The sequence below is a fragment of the Oncorhynchus mykiss genome, chromosome 9 (genome assembly GCF_013265735.2).
Source record: "Oncorhynchus mykiss isolate Arlee chromosome 9, USDA_OmykA_1.1, whole genome shotgun sequence".
NCBI classification, from domain to species: Eukaryota; Metazoa; Chordata; class Actinopteri; order Salmoniformes; family Salmonidae; genus Oncorhynchus; species Oncorhynchus mykiss.
This window is the reverse complement of record NC_048573.1, coordinates 36,486,332-36,506,936: the sequence shown is the minus strand read 5'-3', so window position 1 is coordinate 36,506,936 and position 20,605 is coordinate 36,486,332. Positions and strand designations below refer to the sequence as shown.

General features: G+C 41.3%; 22 non-coding genes across 22 annotated transcripts; 9 read left to right on the top strand and 13 right to left on the bottom strand.

The window, feature by feature from the left end:
• Window positions 1–242: 242 nt before the first annotated feature.
• On the bottom strand, window positions 243–314 carry trnap-agg. The gene has a single exon. It is a non-coding gene; the product is annotated as a tRNA-Pro (tRNA).
• An 809-nt stretch (window positions 315–1,123) lies between these two features.
• trnag-ucc lies at window positions 1,124–1,195 on the top strand. The gene has a single exon. It is a non-coding gene; the product is annotated as a tRNA-Gly (tRNA).
• A 279-nt stretch (window positions 1,196–1,474) lies between these two features.
• On the bottom strand, window positions 1,475–1,546 carry trnap-agg. Its single transcript has one exon. It is a non-coding gene; the product is annotated as a tRNA-Pro (tRNA).
• An 809-nt stretch (window positions 1,547–2,355) lies between these two features.
• Window positions 2,356–2,427, top strand: trnag-ucc. Its single transcript has one exon. It is a non-coding gene; the product is annotated as a tRNA-Gly (tRNA).
• Window positions 2,428–2,705: 278 nt separating this feature from the next.
• Window positions 2,706–2,777, bottom strand: trnap-agg. The gene has a single exon. It is a non-coding gene; the product is annotated as a tRNA-Pro (tRNA).
• Window positions 2,778–3,586: 809 nt separating this feature from the next.
• Window positions 3,587–3,658, top strand: trnag-ucc. The gene has a single exon. It is a non-coding gene; the product is annotated as a tRNA-Gly (tRNA).
• A 278-nt stretch (window positions 3,659–3,936) lies between these two features.
• On the bottom strand, window positions 3,937–4,008 carry trnap-agg. The gene has a single exon. It is a non-coding gene; the product is annotated as a tRNA-Pro (tRNA).
• Window positions 4,009–5,167: 1,159 nt separating this feature from the next.
• Window positions 5,168–5,239, bottom strand: trnap-agg. Its single transcript has one exon. It is a non-coding gene; the product is annotated as a tRNA-Pro (tRNA).
• A 1,159-nt stretch (window positions 5,240–6,398) lies between these two features.
• trnap-agg lies at window positions 6,399–6,470 on the bottom strand. The gene has a single exon. It is a non-coding gene; the product is annotated as a tRNA-Pro (tRNA).
• A 1,159-nt stretch (window positions 6,471–7,629) lies between these two features.
• Window positions 7,630–7,701, bottom strand: trnap-agg. Its single transcript has one exon. It is a non-coding gene; the product is annotated as a tRNA-Pro (tRNA).
• Window positions 7,702–8,860: 1,159 nt separating this feature from the next.
• trnap-agg lies at window positions 8,861–8,932 on the bottom strand. The gene has a single exon. It is a non-coding gene; the product is annotated as a tRNA-Pro (tRNA).
• A 1,159-nt stretch (window positions 8,933–10,091) lies between these two features.
• Window positions 10,092–10,163, bottom strand: trnap-agg. Its single transcript has one exon. It is a non-coding gene; the product is annotated as a tRNA-Pro (tRNA).
• A 981-nt stretch (window positions 10,164–11,144) lies between these two features.
• Window positions 11,145–11,216, top strand: trnag-ucc. The gene has a single exon. It is a non-coding gene; the product is annotated as a tRNA-Gly (tRNA).
• Window positions 11,217–12,546: 1,330 nt separating this feature from the next.
• trnag-ucc lies at window positions 12,547–12,618 on the top strand. Its single transcript has one exon. It is a non-coding gene; the product is annotated as a tRNA-Gly (tRNA).
• Window positions 12,619–12,896: 278 nt separating this feature from the next.
• trnap-agg lies at window positions 12,897–12,968 on the bottom strand. Its single transcript has one exon. It is a non-coding gene; the product is annotated as a tRNA-Pro (tRNA).
• A 981-nt stretch (window positions 12,969–13,949) lies between these two features.
• On the top strand, window positions 13,950–14,021 carry trnag-ucc. Its single transcript has one exon. It is a non-coding gene; the product is annotated as a tRNA-Gly (tRNA).
• A 1,330-nt stretch (window positions 14,022–15,351) lies between these two features.
• On the top strand, window positions 15,352–15,423 carry trnag-ucc. The gene has a single exon. It is a non-coding gene; the product is annotated as a tRNA-Gly (tRNA).
• Window positions 15,424–15,701: 278 nt separating this feature from the next.
• Window positions 15,702–15,773, bottom strand: trnap-agg. The gene has a single exon. It is a non-coding gene; the product is annotated as a tRNA-Pro (tRNA).
• A 981-nt stretch (window positions 15,774–16,754) lies between these two features.
• Window positions 16,755–16,826, top strand: trnag-ucc. Its single transcript has one exon. It is a non-coding gene; the product is annotated as a tRNA-Gly (tRNA).
• A 1,330-nt stretch (window positions 16,827–18,156) lies between these two features.
• Window positions 18,157–18,228, top strand: trnag-ucc. Its single transcript has one exon. It is a non-coding gene; the product is annotated as a tRNA-Gly (tRNA).
• Window positions 18,229–18,506: 278 nt separating this feature from the next.
• Window positions 18,507–18,578, bottom strand: trnap-agg. The gene has a single exon. It is a non-coding gene; the product is annotated as a tRNA-Pro (tRNA).
• Window positions 18,579–19,909: 1,331 nt separating this feature from the next.
• On the bottom strand, window positions 19,910–19,981 carry trnap-agg. Its single transcript has one exon. It is a non-coding gene; the product is annotated as a tRNA-Pro (tRNA).
• Between the last annotated feature and the right edge of the window lie 624 nt (window positions 19,982–20,605).

Below are 20,605 nucleotides of genomic sequence, written 5' to 3'. Positions count from 1 at the left end.
TCATTTCAAGTGTATTACATTTGAATCATTATCCTTGTACTTGGAAGTCAGAATTGCTCCTACATTCTGCAGGTTATCTAAAATAATAAATGTTGTGCGACGTTGAACCAATAAGTGCTTATCAAAATAGATTTGCAGTCCTATCGCCAAAACCATTCAGCCACCTTGTCCTGCGCCCAAGAGGTGATAGTCGGCGTTCCGGCAAGATCTGCCTGTCTGAGATTGTTCAAGGATCTGCAAAAGGGCTCATCCGGGATTTGAACCCGGGACCTCTCGCACCCTAAGCAAGAATCATACCCCTAGACCAACGAGCCTTATGCAAAAAGTTATTTTTTTGCTTTCTGCAGCAATGACAGTGAAGATATCGATTGACGTGTCCATGGTGCTTGGAACGATTGAACATCATGTGAGTGTTTTGTGCTTTACTTGTGAGCATAACAGTCTTCCAAAATCTTGACCATGCTTCAGTTCAAATCTTCTGTAGTTCATCTGCTGTGTCTTTCACATTCTGTCTTGTTCAGTCGCGACAGCAAAATGATGACGAGTTTTTACAAATTAATAAAGTGCAAAATGAGATCAATTCATTTTTTTAAAAACAAATGAAAAAATAAGACTTCCAAAAGAATGGAACTCATTTATTTTGAGTCAAATGAGACCATGAGACAATACCTATAATCGGTCTTCTCACAAAAACATCTCTAGCTTCCGAACCGTTTGACCTACAAATTCATATGACCACTCTCTGGAATGAGGAGACCCTCACGAACATGGTGGTATTCTCAATTTTTCTCTACATCCCCCACAAGTGTCAGGAGACTCGTCTGAAGTCACAACCGTCTATGTTGCCAAGTTCTGTTTGTAGAATCCAAAATCTTGGGCTACAAACTAATGTGACCCCACTTGTCGCAATGTTCTCCGTTTTGCCCTACGTTCCCAACAAGTGTCACGGGACTAATCTGAAGGTAACCTGTAGTGATTAAAATGATAGATTTTTCAACCAGGGACCTCTCGCAACCTAAGCCATAATCATACACCTAAACCGTGAAAGTGAATTATCACTTTCCACCAAAATGACGGTCAAATTATGAGTCGATGTCTCAATGTTGCTACTGAGCTGCACATAGCATTGGTGGTATAGTGGTGAGCATAGCTGCCTTCCAAGCAGTTGACCCGGGTTCGATTCCCGGCCAATGCAGAGCCTGAGGAATTCATTTGTTTTAGGGGCTGGATGTCATTTCAAGTGTATTACATTTGAATCATTATCCTTGTACTTGGAAGTCAGAATTGCTCCTACATTCTGCAGGTTATCTAAAATAATAAATGTTGTGCGACGTTGAACCAATAAGTGCTTATCAAAATAGATTTGCAGTCCTATCGCCAAAACCATTCAGCCACCTTGTCCTGCGCCCAAGAGGTGATAGTCGGCGTTCCGGACAAGATCTGCCTGTCTGAGATTGTTCAAGGATCTGCAAAAGGGCTCATCCGGGATTTGAACCCGGGACCTCTCGCACCCTAAGCAAGAATCATACCCCTAGACCAACGAGCCTTATGCAAAAAGTTATTTTTTTGCTTTCTGCAGCAATGACAGTGAAGATATCGATTGACGTGTCCATGGTGCTTGGAACGATTGAACATCATGTGAGTGTTTTGTGCTTTACTTGTGAGCATAACAGTCTTCCAAAATCTTGACCATGCTTCAGTTCAAATCTTCTGTAGTTCATCTGCTGTGTCTTTCACATTCTGTCTTGTTCAGTCGCGACAGCAAAATGATGACGAGTTTTTACAAATTAATAAAGTGCAAAATGAGATCAATTCATTTTTTTAAAAACAAATGAAAAAATAAGACTTCCAAAAGAATGGAACTCATTTATTTTGAGTCAAATGAGACCATGAGACAATACCTATAATCGGTCTTCTCACAAAAACATCTCTAGCTTCCGAACCGTTTGACCTACAAATTCATATGACCACTCTCTGGAATGAGGAGACCCTCACGAACATGGTGGTATTCTCAATTTTTCTCTACATCCCCCACAAGTGTCAGGAGACTCGTCTGAAGTCACAACCGTCTATGTTGCCAAGTTCTGTTTGTAGAATCCAAAATCTTGGGCTACAAACTAATGTGACCCCACTTGTCGCAATGTTCTCCGTTTTGCCCTACGTTCCCAACAAGTGTCACGGGACTAATCTGAAGGTAACCTGTAGTGATTAAAATGATAGATTTTTCAACCAGGGACCTCTCGCAACCTAAGCCATAATCATACACCTAAACCGTGAAAGTGAATTATCACTTTCCACCAAAATGACGGTCAAATTATGAGTCGATGTCTCAATGTTGCTACTGAGCTGCACATAGCATTGGTGGTATAGTGGTGAGCATAGCTGCCTTCCAAGCAGTTGACCCGGGTTCGATTCCCGGCCAATGCAGAGCCTGAGGAATTCATTTGTTTTAGGGGCTGGATGTCATTTCAAGTGTATTACATTTGAATCATTATCCTTGTACTTGGAAGTCAGAATTGCTCCTACATTCTGCAGGTTATCTAAAATAATAAATGTTGTGCGACGTTGAACCAATAAGTGCTTATCAAAATAGATTTGCAGTCCTATCGCCAAAACCATTCAGCCACCTTGTCCTGCGCCCAAGAGGTGATAGTCGGCGTTCCGACAAGATCTGCCTGTCTGAGATTGTTCAAGGATCTGCAAAAGGGCTCATCCGGGATTTGAACCCGGGACCTCTCGCACCCTAAGCAAGAATCATACCCCTAGACCAACGAGCCTTATGCAAAAAGTTATTTTTTTGCTTTCTGCAGCAATGACAGTGAAGATATCGATTGACGTGTCCATGGTGCTTGGAACGATTGAACATCATGTGAGTGTTTTGTGCTTTACTTGTGAGCATAACAGTCTTCCAAAATCTTGACCATGCTTCAGTTCAAATCTTCTGTAGTTCATCTGCTGTGTCTTTCACATTCTGTCTTGTTCAGTCGCGACAGCAAAATGATGACGAGTTTTTACAAATTAATAAAGTGCAAAATGAGATCAATTCATTTTTTTAAAAACAAATGAAAAAATAAGACTTCCAAAAGAATGGAACTCATTTATTTTGAGTCAAATGAGACCATGAGACAATACCTATAATCGGTCTTCTCACAAAAACATCTCTAGCTTCCGAACCGTTTGACCTACAAATTCATATGACCACTCTCTGGAATGAGGAGACCCTCACGAACATGGTGGTATTCTCAATTTTTCTCTACATCCCCCACAAGTGTCAGGAGACTCGTCTGAAGTCACAACCGTCTATGTTGCCAAGTTCTGTTTGTAGAATCCAAAATCTTGGGCTACAAACTAATGTGACCCCACTTGTCGCAATGTTCTCCGTTTTGCCCTACGTTCCCAACAAGTGTCACGGGACTAATCTGAAGGTAACCTGTAGTGATTAAAATGATAGATTTTTCAACCAGGGACCTCTCGCAACCTAAGCCATAATCATACACCTAAACCGTGAAAGTGAATTATCACTTTCCACCAAAATGACGGTCAAATTATGAGTCGATGTCTCAATGTTGCTACTGAGCTGCACATAGCATTGGTGGTATAGTGGTGAGCATAGCTGCCTTCCAAGCAGTTGACCCGGGTTCGATTCCCGGCCAATGCAGAGCCTGAGGAATTCATTTGTTTTAGGGGCTGGATGTCATTTCAAGTGTATTACATTTGAATCATTATCCTTGTACTTGGAAGTCAGAATTGCTCCTACATTCTGCAGGTTATCTAAAATAATAAATGTTGTGCGACGTTGAACCAACAAGTGCTTATCAAAATAGATTTGCAGTCCTATCGCCAAAACCATTCAGCCACCTTGTCCTGCGCCCAAGAGGTGATAGTCGGCGTTCTGACAAGATCTGCCTGTCTGAGATTGTTCAAGGATCTGCAAAAGGGCTCATCCGGGATTTGAACCCGGGACCTCTCGCACCCTAAGCAAGAATCATACCCCTAGACCAACGAGCCTTATGCAAAAAGTTATTTTTTTGCTTTCTGCAGCAATGACAGTGAAGATATCGATTGACGTGTCCATGGTGCTTGGAACGATTGAACATCATGTGAGTGTTTTGTGCTTTACTTGTGAGCATAACAGTCTTCCAAAATCTTGACCATGCTTCAGTTCAAATCTTCTGTAGTTCATCTGCTGTGTCTTTCACATTCTGTCTTGTTCAGTCGCGACAGCAAAATGATGACGAGTTTTTACAAATTAATAAAGTGCAAAATGAGATCAATTCATTTTTTTAAAAACAAATGAAAAAATAAGACTTCCAAAAGAATGGAACTCATTTATTTTGAGTCAAATGAGACCATGAGACAATACCTATAATCGGTCTTCTCACAAAAACATCTCTAGCTTCCGAACCGTTTGACCTACAAATTCATATGACCACTCTCTGGAATGAGGAGACCCTCACGAACATGGTGGTATTCTCAATTTTTCTCTACATCCCCCACAAGTGTCAGGAGACTCGTCTGAAGTCACAACCGTCTATGTTGCCAAGTTCTGTTTGTAGAATCCAAAATCTTGGGCTACAAACTAATGTGACCCCACTTGTCGCAATGTTCTCCGTTTTGCCCTACGTTCCCAACAAGTGTCACGGGACTAATCTGAAGGTAACCTGTAGTGATTAAAATGATAGATTTTTCAACCAGGGACCTCTCGCAACCTAAGCCATAATCATACACCTAAACCGTGAAAGTGAATTATCACTTTCCACCAAAATGACGGTCAAATTATGAGTCGATGTCTCAATGTTGCTACTGAGCTGCACATAGCATTGGTGGTATAGTGGTGAGCATAGTTGCCTTCCAAGCAGTTGACTCGGGTTTGATTCCCGGCCAATGCAGAGCCTGAGGAATTCATTTGTTTTAGGGGCTGGATGTCATTTCAAGTGTATTACATTTGAATCATTATCCTTGTACTTGGAAGTCAGAATTGCTCCTACATTCTGCAGGTTATCTAAAATAATAAATGTTGTGCGACGTTGAACCAACAAGTGCTTATCAAAATAGATTTGCAGTCCTATCGCCAAAACCATTCAGCCACCTTGTCCTGCGCCCAAGAGGTGATAGTCGGCGTTCTGACAAGATCTGCCTGTCTGAGATTGTTCAAGGATCTGCAAAAGGGCTCATCCGGGATTTGAACCCGGGACCTCTCGCACCCTAAGCAAGAATCATACCCCTAGACCAACGAGCCTTATGCAAAAATTTATTTTTTTGCTTTCTGCAGCAATGACAGTGAAGATATCGATTGACGTGTCCATGGTGCTTGGAACGATTGAACATCATGTGAGTGTTTTGTGCTTTACTTGTGAGCATAACAGTCTTCCAAAATCTTGACCATGCTTCAGTTCAAATCTTCTGTAGTTCATCTGCTGTGTCTTTCACATTCTGTCTTGTTCAGTCGCGACAGCAAAATGATGACGAGTTTTTACAAATTAATAAAGTGCAAAATGAGATCAATTCATTTTTTTAAAAACAAATGAAAAAATAAGACTTCCAAAAGAATGGAACTCATTTATTTTGAGTCAAATGAGACCATGAGACAATACCTATAATCGGTCTTCTCACAAAAACATCTCTAGCTTCCGAACCGTTTGACCTACAAATTCATATGACCACTCTCTGGAATGAGGAGACCCTCACGAACATGGTGGTATTCTCAATTTTTCTCTACATCCCCCACAAGTGTCAGGAGACTCGTCTGAAGTCACAACCGTCTATGTTGCCAAGTTCTGTTTGTAGAATCCAAAATCTTGGGCTACAAACTAATGTGACCCCACTTGTCGCAATGTTCTCCGTTTTGCCCTACGTTCCCAACAAGTGTCACGGGACTAATCTGAAGGTAACCTGTAGTGATTAAAATGATAGATTTTTCAACCAGGGACCTCTCGCAACCTAAGCCATAATCATACACCTAAACCGTGAAAGTGAATTATCACTTTCCACCAAAATGACGGTCAAATTATGAGTCGATGTCTCAATGTTGCTACTGAGCTGCACATAGCATTGGTGGTATAGTGGTGAGCATAGTTGCCTTCCAAGCAGTTGACTCGGGTTTGATTCCCGGCCAATGCAGAGCCTGAGGAATTCATTTGTTTTAGGGGCTGGATGTCATTTCAAGTGTATTACATTTGAATCATTATCCTTGTACTTGGAAGTCAGAATTGCTCCTACATTCTGCAGGTTATCTAAAATAATAAATGTTGTGCGACGTTGAACCAACAAGTGCTTATCAAAATAGATTTGCAGTCCTATCGCCAAAACCATTCAGCCACCTTGTCCTGCGCCCAAGAGGTGATAGTCGGCGTTCTGACAAGATCTGCCTGTCTGAGATTGTTCAAGGATCTGCAAAAGGGCTCATCCGGGATTTGAACCCGGGACCTCTCGCACCCTAAGCAAGAATCATACCCCTAGACCAACGAGCCTTATGCAAAAAGTTATTTTTTTGCTTTCTGCAGCAATGACAGTGAAGATATCGATTGACGTGTCCATGGTGCTTGGAACGATTGAACATCATGTGAGTGTTTTGTGCTTTACTTGTGAGCATAACAGTCTTCCAAAATCTTGACCATGCTTCAGTTCAAATCTTCTGTAGTTCATCTGCTGTGTCTTTCACATTCTGTCTTGTTCAGTCGCGACAGCAAAATGATGACGAGTTTTTACAAATTAATAAAGTGCAAAATGAGATCAATTCATTTTTTTAAAAACAAATGAAAAAATAAGACTTCCAAAAGAATGGAACTCATTTATTTTGAGTCAAATGAGACCATGAGACAATACCTATAATCGGTCTTCTCACAAAAACATCTCTAGCTTCCGAACCGTTTGACCTACAAATTCATATGACCACTCTCTGGAATGAGGAGACCCTCACGAACATGGTGGTATTCTCAATTTTTCTCTACATCCCCCACAAGTGTCAGGAGACTCGTCTGAAGTCACAACCGTCTATGTTGCCAAGTTCTGTTTGTAGAATCCAAAATCTTGGGCTACAAACTAATGTGACCCCACTTGTCGCAATGTTCTCCGTTTTGCCCTACGTTCCCAACAAGTGTCACGGGACTAATCTGAAGGTAACCTGTAGTGATTAAAATGATAGATTTTTCAACCAGGGACCTCTCGCAACCTAAGCCATAATCATACACCTAAACCGTGAAAGTGAATTATCACTTTCCACCAAAATGACGGTCAAATTATGAGTCGATGTCTCAATGTTGCTACTGAGCTGCACATAGCATTGGTGGTATAGTGGTGAGCATAGTTGCCTTCCAAGCAGTTGACTCGGGTTTGATTCCCGGCCAATGCAGAGCCTGAGGAATTCATTTGTTTTAGGGGCTGGATGTCATTTCAAGTGTATTACATTTGAATCATTATCCTTGTACTTGGAAGTCAGAATTGCTCCTACATTCTGCAGGTTATCTAAAATAATAAATGTTGTGCGACGTTGAACCAACAAGTGCTTATCAAAATAGATTTGCAGTCCTATCGCCAAAACCATTCAGCCACCTTGTCCTGCGCCCAAGAGGTGATAGTCGGCGTTCTGACAAGATCTGCCTGTCTGAGATTGTTCAAGGATCTGCAAAAGGGCTCATCCGGGATTTGAACCCGGGACCTCTCGCACCCTAAGCAAGAATCATACCCCTAGACCAACGAGCCTTATGCAAAAAGTTATTTTTTTGCTTTCTGCAGCAATGACAGTGAAGATATCGATTGACGTGTCCATGGTGCTTGGAACGATTGAACATCATGTGAGTGTTTTGTGCTTTACTTGTGAGCATAACAGTCTTCCAAAATCTTGACCATGCTTCAGTTCAAATCTTCTGTAGTTCATCTGCTGTGTCTTTCACATTCTGTCTTGTTCAGTCGCGACAGCAAAATGATGACGAGTTTTTACAAATTAATAAAGTGCAAAATGAGATCAATTCATTTTTTTAAAAACAAATGAAAAAATAAGACTTCCAAAAGAATGGAACTCATTTATTTTGAGTCAAATGAGACCATGAGACAATACCTATAATCGGTCTTCTCACAAAAACATCTCTAGCTTCCGAACCGTTTGACCTACAAATTCATATGACCACTCTCTGGAATGAGGAGACCCTCACGAACATGGTGGTATTCTCAATTTTTCTCTACATCCCCCACAAGTGTCAGGAGACTCGTCTGAAGTCACAACCGTCTATGTTGCCAAGTTCTGTTTGTAGAATCCAAAATCTTGGGCTACAAACTAATGTGACCCCACTTGTCGCAATGTTCTCCGTTTTGCCCTACGTTCCCAACAAGTGTCACGGGACTAATCTGAAGGTAACCTGTAGTGATTAAAATGATAGATTTTTCAACCAGGGACCTCTCGCAACCTAAGCCATAATCATACACCTAAACCGTGAAAGTGAATTATCACTTTCCACCAAAATGACGGTCAAATTATGAGTCGATGTCTCAATGTTGCTACTGAGCTGCACATAGCATTGGTGGTATAGTGGTGAGCATAGTTGCCTTCCAAGCAGTTGACTCGGGTTTGATTCCCGGCCAATGCAGAGCCTGAGGAATTCATTTGTTTTAGGGGCTGGATGTCATTTCAAGTGTATTACATTTGAATCATTATCCTTGTACTTGGAAGTCAGAATTGCTCCTACATTCTGCAGGTTATCTAAAATAATAAATGTTGTGCGACGTTGAACCAACAAGTGCTTATCAAAATAGATTTGCAGTCCTATCGCCAAAACCATTCAGCCACCTTGTCCTGCGCCCAAGAGGTGATAGTCGGCGTTCTGACAAGATCTGCCTGTCTGAGATTGTTCAAGGATCTGCAAAAGGGCTCATCCGGGATTTGAACCCGGGACCTCTCGCACCCTAAGCAAGAATCATACCCCTAGACCAACGAGCCTTATGCAAAAAGTTATTTTTTTGCTTTCTGCAGCAATGACAGTGAAGATATCGATTGACGTGTCCATGGTGCTTGGAACGATTGAACATCATGTGAGTGTTTTGTGCTTTACTTGTGAGCATAACAGTCTTCCAAAATCTTGACCATGCTTCAGTTCAAATCTTCTGTAGTTCATCTGCTGTGTCTTTCACATTCTGTCTTGTTCAGTCGCGACAGCAAAATGATGACGAGTTTTTACAAATTAATAAAGTGCAAAATGAGATCAATTCATTTTTTTAAAAACAAATGAAAAAATAAGACTTCCAAAAGAATGGAACTCATTTATTTTGAGTCAAATGAGACCATGAGACAATACCTATAATCGGTCTTCTCACAAAAACATCTCTAGCTTCCGAACCGTTTGACCTACAAATTCATATGACCACTCTCTGGAATGAGGAGACCCTCACGAACATGGTGGTATTCTCAATTTTTCTCTACATCCCCCACAAGTGTCAGGAGACTCGTCTGAAGTCACAACCGTCTATGTTGCCAAGTTCTGTTTGTAGAATCCAAAATCTTGGGCTACAAACTAATGTGACCCCACTTGTCGCAATGTTCTCCGTTTTGCCCTACGTTCCCAACAAGTGTCACGGGACTAATCTGAAGGTAACCTGTAGTGATTAAAATGATAGATTTTTCAACCAGGGACCTCTCGCAACCTAAGCCATAATCATACACCTAAACCGTGAAAGTGAATTATCACTTTCCACCAAAATGACGGTCAAATTATGAGTCGATGTCTCAATGTTGCTACTGAGCTGCACATAGCATTGGTGGTATAGTGGTGAGCATAGTTGCCTTCCAAGCAGTTGACTCGGGTTTGATTCCCGGCCAATGCAGAGCCTGAGGAATTCATTTGTTTTAGGGGCTGGATGTCATTTCAAGTGTATTACATTTGAATCATTATCCTTGTACTTGGAAGTCAGAATTGCTCCTACATTCTGCAGGTTATCTAAAATAATAAATGTTGTGCGACGTTGAACCAACAAGTGCTTATCAAAATAGATTTGCAGTCCTATCGCCAAAACCATTCAGCCACCTTGTCCTGCGCCCAAGAGGTGATAGTCGGCGTTCTGACAAGATCTGCCTGTCTGAGATTGTTCAAGGATCTGCAAAAGGGCTCATCCGGGATTTGAACCCGGGACCTCTCGCACCCTAAGCAAGAATCATACCCCTAGACCAACGAGCCTTATGCAAAAAGTTATTTTTTTGCTTTCTGCAGCAATGACAGTGAAGATATCGATTGACGTGTCCATGGTGCTTGGAACGATTGAACATCATGTGAGTGTTTTGTGCTTTACTTGTGAGCATAACAGTCTTCCAAAATCTTGACCATGCTTCAGTTCAAATCTTCTGTAGTTCATCTGCTGTGTCTTTCACATTCTGTCTTGTTCAGTCGCGACAGCAAAATGATGACGAGTTTTTACAAATTAATAAAGTGCAAAATGAGATCAATTCATTTTTTTAAAAACAAATGAAAAAATAAGACTTCCAAAAGAATGGAACTCATTTATTTTGAGTCAAATGACGCAAAGGTACGTGAATCAAAGTCAATTAATTTTGAAAATACCCATTCAAATAGATCCGTTTTCAACTAGAGAGATTAAGACTCGGCGTATCCGTCTCAATCCTCCACAACTGCTTATGTTACCCCTCCATATCTGCAGTGAAAGATGGTGGACCTAGATCGGTTTTTGTCAAACCATGAGACAATACCTATAATCGGTCTTCTCACAAAAACATCTCTAGCTTCCGAACCGTTTGACCTACAAATTCATATGACCACTCTCTGGAATGAGGAGACCCTCACGAACACGGTGGTATTCTCAATTTTTCTCTACATCCCCCACAAGTGTCAGGAGACTCGTCTGAAGTCACAACCGTCTATGTTGCCAAGTTCTGTTTGTAGAATCCAAAATCTTGGGCTACAAACTAATGTGACCCCACTTGTCGCAATGTTCTCCGTTTTGCCCTACGTTCCCAACAAGTGTCACGGGACTAATCTGAAGGTAACCTGTAGTGATTAAAATGATAGATTTTTTAACCAGGGACCTCTCGCAACCTAAGCCATAATCATACACCTAAACCGTGAAAGTGAATTATCACTTTCCACCAAAATGACGGTCAAATTATGAGTCGATGTCTCAATGTTGCTACTGAGCTGCACATAGCATTGGTGGTATAGTGGTGAGCATAGCTGCCTTCCAAGCAGTTGACCCGGGTTCGATTCCCGGCCAATGCAGAGCCTGAGGAATTAATTGTTTTAGGGGCTGGATGTCATTTCAAGTGTATTACATTTGAATCATTATCCTTGTACTTGGAAGTCAGAATTGCTCCTACATTCTGCAGGTTATCTAAAATAATAAATGTTGTGCGACGTTGAACCAACAAGTGCATATCAAAATAGATTTGCAGTCCTATCGCCAAAACCATTCAGCCACCTTGTCCTGCGCCCAAGAGGTGATAGTCGGCATTCCGACAAGATCTGCCTGTCTGAGATTGTTCAAGGATCTGCAAAAGGGCTCATCCGGGATTTGAACCCGGGATCTCTCGCACCCTAAGCAAGAATCATACCCCTAGACCAACGAGCCTTATGCAAAAAGTTATTTTTTTGCTTTCTGCAGCAATGACAGTGAAGATATCGATTGACGTGTCCATGGTGCTTGGAACGATTGAACATCATGTGAGTGTTTTGTGCTTTACTTGTGAGCATAACAGTCTTCCAAAATCTTGACCATGCTTCAGTTCAAATCTTCTGTAGTTCATCTGCTGTGTCTTTCACATTCTGTCTTGTTCAGTCGCGACAGCAAAATGATGACGAGTTTTTACAAATTAATAAAGTGCAAAATGAGATCAATTCATTTTTTTAAAAACAAATGAAAAAATAAGACTTCCAAAAGAATGGAACTCATTTATTTTGAGTCAAATGACGCAAAGGTACGTGAATCAAAGTCAATTAATTTTGAAAATACCCATTCAAATAGATCCGTTTTCAACTAGAGAGATTAAGACTCGGCGTATCCGTCTCAATCCTCCACAACTGCTTATGTTACCCCTCCATATCTGCAGTGAAAGATGGTGGACCTAGATCGGTTTTTGTCAAACCATGAGACAATACCTATAATCGGTCTTCTCACAAAAACATCTCTAGCTTCCGAACCGTTTGACCTACAAATTCATATGACCACTCTCTGGAATGAGGAGACCCTCACGAACATGGTGGTATTCTCAATTTTTCTCTACATCCCCCACAAGTGTCAGGAGACTCGTCTGAAGTCACAACCGTCTATGTTGCCAAGTTCTGTTTGTAGAATCCAAAATCTTGGGCTACAAACTAATGTGACCCCACTTGTCGCAATGTTCTCCGTTTTGCCCTACGTTCCCAACAAGTGTCACGGGACTAATCTGAAGGTAACCTGTAGTGATTAAAATGATAGATTTTTTAACCAGGGACCTCTCGCAACCTAAGCCATAATCATACACCTAAACCGTGAAAGTGAATTATCACTTTCCACCAAAATGACGGTCAAATTATGAGTCGATGTCTCAATGTTGCTACTGAGCTGCACATAGCATTGGTGGTATAGTGGTGAGCATAGCTGCCTTCCAAGCAGTTGACCCGGGTTCGATTCCCGGCCAATGCAGAGCCTGAGGAATTCATTTGTTTTAGGGGCTGGATGTCATTTCAAGTGTATTACATTTGAATCATTATCCTTGTACTTGGAAGTCAGAATTGCTCCTACATTCTGCAGGTTATCTAAAATAATAAATGTTGTGCGACGTTGAACCAACAAGTGCATATCAAAATAGATTTGCAGTCCTATCGCCAAAACCATTCAGCCACCTTGTCCTGCGCCCAAGAGGTGATAGTCGGCATTCCGACAAGATCTGCCTGTCTGAGATTGTTCAAGGATCTGCAAAAGGGCTCATCCGGGATTTGAACCCGGGACCTCTCGCACCCTAAGCAAGAATCATACCCCTAGACCAACGAGCCTTATGCAAAAAGTTATTTTTTTGCTTTCTGCAGCAATGACAGTGAAGATATCGATTGACGTGTCCATGGTGCTTGGAACGATTGAACATCATGTGAGTGTTTTGTGCTTTACTTGTGAGCATAACAGTCTTCCAAAATCTTGACCATGCTTCAGTTCAAATCTTCTGTAGTTCATCTGCTGTGTCTTTCACATTCTGTCTTGTTCAGTCGCGACAGCAAAATGATGACGAGTTTTTACAAATTAATAAAGTGCAAAATGAGATCAATTCATTTTTTTAAAAACAAATGAAAAAATAAGACTTCCAAAAGAATGGAACTCATTTATTTTGAGTCAAATGACGCAAAGGTACGTGAATCAAAGTCAATTAATTTTGAAAATACCCATTCAAATAGATCCGTTTTCAACTAGAGAGATTAAGACTCGGCGTATCCGTCTCAATCCTCCACAACTGCTTATGTTACCCATCCATATCTGCAGTGAAAGATGGTGGACCTAGATCGGTTTTTGTCAAACCATGAGACAATACCTATAATCGGTCTTCTCACAAAAACATCTCTAGCTTCCGAACCGTTTGACCTACAAATTCATATGACCACTCTCTGGAATGAGGAGACCCTCACGAACACGGTGGTATTCTCAATTTTTCTCTACATCCCCCACAAGTGTCAGGAGACTCGTCTGAAGTCACAACCGTCTATGTTGCCAAGTTCTGTTTGTAGAATCCAAAATCTTGGGCTACAAACTAATGTGACCCCACTTGTCGCAATGTTCTCCGTTTTGCCCTACGTTCCCAACAAGTGTCACGGGACTAATCTGAAGGTAACCTGTAGTGATTAAAATGATAGATTTTTTAACCAGGGACCTCTCGCAACCTAAGCCATAATCATACACCTAAACCGTGAAAGTGAATTATCACTTTCCACCAAAATGACGGTCAAATTATGAGTCGATGTCTCAATGTTGCTACTGAGCTGCACATAGCATTGGTGGTATAGTGGTGAGCATAGCTGCCTTCCAAGCAGTTGACCCGGGTTCGATTCCCGGCCAATGCAGAGCCTGAGGAATTAATTGTTTTAGGGGCTGGATGTCATTTCAAGTGTATTACATTTGAATCATTATCCTTGTACTTGGAAGTCAGAATTGCTCCTACATTCTGCAGGTTATCTAAAATAATAAATGTTGTGCGACGTTGAACCAACAAGTGCATATCAAAATAGATTTGCAGTCCTATCGCCAAAACCATTCAGCCACCTTGTCCTGCGCCCAAGAGGTGATAGTCGGCATTCCGACAAGATCTGCCTGTCTGAGATTGTTCAAGGATCTGCAAAAGGGCTCATCCGGGATTTGAACCCGGGATCTCTCGCACCCTAAGCAAGAATCATACCCCTAGACCAACGAGCCTTATGCAAAAAGTTATTTTTTTGCTTTCTGCAGCAATGACAGTGAAGATATCGATTGACGTGTCCATGGTGCTTGGAACGATTGAACATCATGTGAGTGTTTTGTGCTTTACTTGTGAGCATAACAGTCTTCCAAAATCTTGACCATGCTTCAGTTCAAATCTTCTGTAGTTCATCTGCTGTGTCTTTCACATTCTGTCTTGTTCAGTCGCGACAGCAAAATGATGACGAGTTTTTACAAATTAATAAAGTGCAAAATGAGATCAATTCATTTTTTTAAAAACAAATGAAAAAATAAGACTTCCAAAAGAATGGAACTCATTTATTTTGAGTCAAATGACGCAAAGGTACGTGAATCAAAGTCAATTAATTTTGAAAATACCCATTCAAATAGATCCGTTTTCAACTAGAGAGATTAAGACTCGGCGTATCCGTCTCAATCCTCCACAACTGCTTATGTTACCCCTCCATATCTGCAGTGAAAGATGGTGGACCTAGATCGGTTTTTGTCAAACCATGAGACAATACCTATAATCGGTCTTCTCACAAAAACATCTCTAGCTTCCGAACCGTTTGACCTACAAATTCATATGACCACTCTCTGGAATGAGGAGACCCTCACGAACATGGTGGTATTCTCAATTTTTCTCTACATCCCCCACAAGTGTCAGGAGACTCGTCTGAAGTCACAACCGTCTATGTTGCCAAGTTCTGTTTGTAGAATCCAAAATCTTGGGCTACAAACTAATGTGACCCCACTTGTCGCAATGTTCTCCGTTTTGCCCTACGTTCCCAACAAGTGTCACGGGACTAATCTGAAGGTAACCTGTAGTGATTAAAATGATAGATTTTTTAACCAGGGACCTCTCGCAACCTAAGCCATAATCATACACCTAAACCGTGAAAGTGAATTATCACTTTCCACCAAAATGACGGTCAAATTATGAGTCGATGTCTCAATGTTGCTACTGAGCTGCACATAGCATTGGTGGTATAGTGGTGAGCATAGCTGCCTTCCAAGCAGTTGACCCGGGTTCGATTCCCGGCCAATGCAGAGCCTGAGGAATTCATTTGTTTTAGGGGCTGGATGTCATTTCAAGTGTATTACATTTGAATCATTATCCTTGTACTTGGAAGTCAGAATTGCTCCTACATTCTGCAGGTTATCTAAAATAATAAATGTTGTGCGACGTTGAACCAACAAGTGCATATCAAAATAGATTTGCAGTCCTATCGCCAAAACCATTCAGCCACCTTGTCCTGCGCCCAAGAGGTGATAGTCGGCATTCCGACAAGATCTGCCTGTCTGAGATTGTTCAAGGATCTGCAAAAGGGCTCATCCGGGATTTGAACCCGGGACCTCTCGCACCCTAAGCAAGAATCATACCACTAGACCAACGAGCCTTATGCAAAAAGTTATTTTTTTGCTTTCTGCAGCAATGACAGTGAAGATATCGATTGACGTGTCCATGGTGCTTGGAACGATTGAACATCATGTGAGTGTTTTGTGCTTTACTTGTGAGCATAACAGTCTTCCAAAATCTTGACCATGCTTCAGTTCAAATCTTCTGTAGTTCATCTGCTGTGTCTTTCACATTCTGTCTTGTTCAGTCGCGACAGCAAAATGATGACGAGTTTTTACAAATTAATAAAGTGCAAAATGAGATCAATTCATTTTTTTAAAAACAAATGAAAAAATAAGACTTCCAAAAGAATGGAACTCATTTATTTTGAGTCAAATGACGCAAAGGTACGTGAATCAAAGTCAATTAATTTTGAAAATACCCATTCAAATAGATCCGTTTTCAACTAGAGAGATTAAGACTCGGCGTATCCGTCTCAATCCTCCACAACTGCTTATGTTACCCATCCATATCTGCAGTGAAAGATGGTGGACCTAGATCGGTTTTTGTCAAACCATGAGACAATACCTATAATCGGTCTTCTCACAAAAACATCTCTAGCTTCCGAACCGTTTGACCTACAAATTCATATGACCACTCTCTGGAATGAGGAGACCCTCACGAACACGGTGGTATTCTCAATTTTTCTCTACATCCCCCACAAGTGTCAGGAGACTCGTCTGAAGTCACAACCGTCTATGTTGCCAAGTTCTGTTTGTAGAATCCAAAATCTTGGGCTACAAACTAATGTGACCCCACTTGTCGCAATGTTCTCCGTTTTGCCCTACGTTCCCAACAAGTGTCACGGGACTAATCTGAAGGTAACCTGTAGTGATTAAAATGATAGATTTTTTAACCAGGGACCTCTCGCAACCTAAGCCATAATCATACACCTAAACCGTGAAAGTGAATTATCACTTTCCACCAAAATGACGGTCAAATTATGAGTCGATGTCTCAATGTTGCTACTGAGCTGCACATAGCATTGGTGGTATAGTGGTGAGCATAGCTGCCTTCCAAGCAGTTGACCCGGGTTCGATTCCCGGCCAATGCAGAGCCTGAGGAATTAATTGTTTTAGGGGCTGGATGTCATTTCAAGTGTATTACATTTGAATCATTATCCTTGTACTTGGAAGTCAGAATTGCTCCTACATTCTGCAGGTTATCTAAAATAATAAATGTTGTGCGACGTTGAACCAACAAGTGCATATCAAAATAGATTTGCAGTCCTATCGCCAAAACCATTCAGCCACCTTGTCCTGCGCCCAAGAGGTGATAGTCGGCATTCCGACAAGATCTGCCTGTCTGAGATTGTTCAAGGATCTGCAAAAGGGCTCATCCGGGATTTGAACCCGGGATCTCTCGCACCCTAAGCAAGAATCATACCCCTAGACCAACGAGCCTTATGCAAAAAGTTATTTTTTTGCTTTCTGCAGCAATGACAGTGAAGATATCGATTGACGTGTCCATGGTGCTTGGAACGATTGAACATCATGTGAGTGTTTTGTGCTTTACTTGTGAGCATAACAGTCTTCCAAAATCTTGACCATGCTTCAGTTCAAATCTTCTGTAGTTCATCTGCTGTGTCTTTCACATTCTGTCTTGTTCAGTCGCGACAGCAAAATGATGACGAGTTTTTACAAATTAATAAAGTGCAAAATGAGATCAATTCATTTTTTTAAAAACAAATGAAAAAATAAGACTTCCAAAAGAATGGAACTCATTTATTTTGAGTCAAATGACGCAAAGGTACGTGAATCAAAGTCAATTAATTTTGAAAATACCCATTCAAATAGATCCGTTTTCAACTAGAGAGATTAAGACTCGGCGTATCCGTCTCAATCCTCCACAACTGCTTATGTTACCCCTCCATATCTGCAGTGAAAGATGGTGGACCTAGATCGGTTTTTGTCAAACCATGAGACAATACCTATAATCGGTCTTCTCACAAAAACATCTCTAGCTTCCGAACCGTTTGACCTACAAATTCATATGACCACTCTCTGGAATGAGGAGACCCTCACGAACATGGTGGTATTCTCAATTTTTCTCTACATCCCCCACAAGTGTCAGGAGACTCGTCTGAAGTCACAACCGTCTATGTTGCCAAGTTCTGTTTGTAGAATCCAAAATCTTGGGCTACAAACTAATGTGACCCCACTTGTCGCAATGTTCTCCGTTTTGCCCTACGTTCCCAACAAGTGTCACGGGACTAATCTGAAGGTAACCTGTAGTGATTAAAATGATAGATTTTTTAACCAGGGACCTCTCGCAACCTAAGCCATAATCATACACCTAAACCGTGAAAGTGAATTATCACTTTCCACCAAAATGACGGTCAAATTATGAGTCGATGTCTCAATGTTGCTACTGAGCTGCACATAGCATTGGTGGTATAGTGGTGAGCATAGCTGCCTTCCAAGCAGTTGACCCGGGTTCGATTCCCGGCCAATGCAGAGCCTGAGGAATTCATTTGTTTTAGGGGCTGGATGTCATTTCAAGTGTATTACATTTGAATCATTATCCTTGTACTTGGAAGTCAGAATTGCTCCTACATTCTGCAGGTTATCTAAAATAATAAATGTTGTGCGACGTTGAACCAACAAGTGCATATCAAAATAGATTTGCAGTCCTATCGCCAAAACCATTCAGCCACCTTGTCCTGCGCCCAAGAGGTGATAGTCGGCATTCCGACAAGATCTGCCTGTCTGAGATTGTTCAAGGATCTGCAAAAGGGCTCATCCGGGATTTGAACCCGGGACCTCTCGCACCCTAAGCAAGAATCATACCCCTAGACCAACGAGCCTTATGCAAAAAGTTATTTTTTTGCTTTCTGCAGCAATGACAGTGAAGATATCGATTGACGTGTCCATGGTGCTTGGAACGATTGAACATCATGTGAGTGTTTTGTGCTTTACTTGTGAGCATAACAGTCTTCCAAAATCTTGACCATGCTTCAGTTCAAATCTTCTGTAGTTCATCTGCTGTGTCTTTCACATTCTGTCTTGTTCAGTCGCGACAGCAAAATGATGACGAGTTTTTACAAATTAATAAAGTGCAAAATGAGATCAATTCATTTTTTTAAAAACAAATGAAAAAATAAGACTTCCAAAAGAATGGAACTCATTTATTTTGAGTCAAATGACGCAAAGGTACGTGAATCAAAGTCAATTAATTTTGAAAATACCCATTCAAATAGATCCGTTTTCAACTAGAGAGATTAAGACTCGGCGTATCCGTCTCAATCCTCCACAACTGCTTATGTTACCCATCCATATCTGCAGTGAAAGATGGTGGACCTAGATCGGTTTTTGTCAAACCATGAGACAATACCTATAATCGGTCTTCTCACAAAAACATCTCTAGCTTCCGAACCGTTTGACCTACAAATTCATATGACCACTCTCTGGAATGAGGAGACCCTCACGAACACGGTGGTATTCTCAATTTTTCTCTACATCCCCCACAAGTGTCAGGAGACTCGTCTGAAGTCACAACCGTCTATGTTGCCAAGTTCTGTTTGTAGAATCCAAAATCTTGGGCTACAAACTAATGTGACCCCACTTGTCGCAATGTTCTCCGTTTTGCCCTACGTTCCCAACAAGTGTCACGGGACTAATCTGAAGGTAACCTGTAGTGATTAAAATGATAGATTTTTCAACCAGGGACCTCTCGCAACCTAAGCCATAATCATACACCTAAACCGTGAAAGTGAATTATCACTTTCCACCAAAATGACGGTCAAATTATGAGTCGATGTCTCAATGTTGCTACTGAGCTGCACATAGCATTGGTGGTATAGTGGTGAGCATAGTTGCCTTCCAAGCAGTTGACTCGGGTTTGATTCCCGGCCAATGCAGAGCCTGAGGAATTCATTTGTTTTAGGGGCTGGATGTCATTTCAAGTGTATTACATTTGAATCATTATCCTTGTACTTGGAAGTCAGAATTGCTCCTACATTCTGCAGGTTATCTAAAATAATAAATGTTGTGCGACGTTGAACCAACAAGTGCATATCAAAATAGATTTGCAGTCCTATCGCCAAAACCATTCAGCCACCTTGTCCTGCGCCCAAGAGGTGATAGTCGGCATTCCGACAAGATCTGCCTGTCTGAGATTGTTCAAGGATCTGCAAAAGGGCTCATCCGGGATTTGAACCCGGGACCTCTCGCACCCTAAGCGAGAATCATACCCCTAGACCAACGAGCCTTACGCAAAAAGTTATTTTTTTGCTTTCTGCAGCAATGACAGTGAAGATATCGATTGACGTGTCCATGGTGCTTGGAACGATTGAACATCATGTGAGTGTTTTGTGCTTTACTTGTGAGCATAACAGTCTTCCAAAATCTTGACCATGCTTCAGTTCAAATCTTCTGTAGTTCATCTGCTGTGTCTTTCACATTCTGTCTTGTTCAGTCGCGACAGCAAAATGATGACGAGTTTTTACAAATTAATAAAGTGCAAAATGAGATCAATTCATTTTTTTAAAAACAAATGAAAAAATAAGACTTCCAAAAGAATGGAACTCATTTATTTTGAGTCAAATGACGCAAAGGTACGTGAATCAAAGTCAATTAATTTTGAAAATACCCATTCAAATAGATCCGTTTTCAACTAGAGAGATTAAGACTCGGCGTATCCGTCTCAATCCTCCACAACTGCTTATGTTACCCATCCATATCTGCAGTGAAAGATGGTGGACCTAGATCAGTTTTTGTCAAACCATGAGACAATACCTATAATCGGTCTTCTCACAAAAACATCTCTAGCTTCTGAACCGTTTGACCTACAAATTCATATGACCACTCTCTGGAATGAGGAGACCCTCACGAA